Below are 1,813 nucleotides of genomic sequence, written 5' to 3' on the forward strand. Positions count from 1 at the left end.
GGGGGAAGGAAACGCGTTTTTGGGGGTGGGGGCGAAAGGAAACGCGAACGGTGGAGGGGAGGAAGAGGGGGAAAGAGAAGGGGAAGGAGAAGGAAAAGGGGAAGGGGAAGGGTGAGGGGACAGCGCCGGCGAAGCTTAGAGTTGCCGTCGCCGTCGCCGAAAGAAAGAAGAAAGGAGAGGGGCTGCGACGGGGGAGAAGAGAAGAGGGGAAAGAAAGTGGGAGCGCCGGTGGAGGGGAGGACCGTTCATGCATGCTTCTGCTGCCGTGGAGTGCGTCGCCTGGAGAGGAGCCCGACGCGAGGAGGGCGGCGCGCGAAGGAGAGAGAGAGAGGGATCCGAGGCTGAGATGGTCCGCGCACGCTCCGTCGCCGGTCCGCTGGTGATGGGTGGCTGAGGACGGAGAGAGAGGGATCCGAGGGTGGAGTGCGTCACCGGTCCTGGCACGCTCCGTCGCCGCCGCTGGTGATGGGTGGCCAAGCGCCGGTGGTTCTGCGTCTACTACTTCTGCTTCTACTTCTGCTTGAGTTTCTGCTTCTACTTCTGTGACTGTCTCTGTTTCTGATTTTGATTTGTTGTGTGTTGATTTAGTTGTTGAATTTGTTAAATTTGTGTTGATTTGTTGAATTTCTGATTGCTGGATTTGTTGAATTTGTGTTGATTTTATTGATGTTGTTTTTCTTGGTGGTGGAGGTAATGGTGTTGATGGTGGTGGTGAAGGTAAAGGTGTTGGTGGTGGTGAAGGGCATTTTTGTCCAAAAAAAAGTTAAAAGGACGATTTTAATATGAAAGAAAAACGTTAATGATGATTCTAAACAACGTTAAGGACCAAAATAATACTTATCCCATATATTTATTGTTTGTGTGATCCTTTTAGATTTACTGGGTTGTAAATTGTAATTTTTCATTAGAGACCAAGTTCTTATGAACCTGAATTTGTTCATTTATTTTTAAATTCTGATAGAAATTAATGAACAATGGTAATGATGCTGTGATGAATAGCTAAGTGAGTAAGTGGGTTCAGAAAAGGGGATTCTGTCTTAAATGGTCACGAAGATTGTAACTATTAGGGGTGCACATGGGTCGGGTGAAGTCGGGTTTGATGTGACCCAGATCCGACTCGAAATATACACCGGGTCTATTTATTAGACCCGAACCCGACCCTAAACCCGATGAAACCAATACACTTTCGGGCCACAATTATACCGGGTGAAAATCGGGTGAAAATCGGGCCGTTAACATTACATTACGTTGATACCTTCTTGTAAGCTAGCATGTAAAAATATCCAAATTTCCAAGACTCCAATCATTATTTAACATGGTAAAATTCACTTAGAAAAATATAACAAGAACCAACCCTTCTTTAAAATTAAAGCATAACCATAATCAATACTAAAGCAAAACCACAATCAATACTAATATTGTCCAATAATACCAAATATTTAAATCAATACAAATAACACAATATTATGCATTAGTCTAAAGTCTTATGCATTCTAAATATAAAACCTTAACTTATAGTCTTATAATGACTAATAACACAAAATATTAAGGTTTACAATACTTAAATTCTACATAAGAATAGTCATGATCCATCACTAATAACACAAAATATTAATTGTGTATGATGACCGGGCCACCGGGCCGACTTCGGGTGACCCAAGATATGGCCCGGACCCGACCCGAAATAATGACCGGGTCTATTTTTGAGACCCTTACCCGACCCTAAACCCGATGAAATCACACACTTAAAATAACAAAAAGCTAACTTGAATAAAGTTAAAGGTAAGAAACGACTAATGGAAATAAATCTATA

Source organism: Arachis ipaensis, chromosome B07 (assembly GCF_000816755.2).
Source record: "Arachis ipaensis cultivar K30076 chromosome B07, Araip1.1, whole genome shotgun sequence".
Classification (NCBI taxonomy): domain Eukaryota; kingdom Viridiplantae; phylum Streptophyta; class Magnoliopsida; order Fabales; family Fabaceae; genus Arachis; species Arachis ipaensis.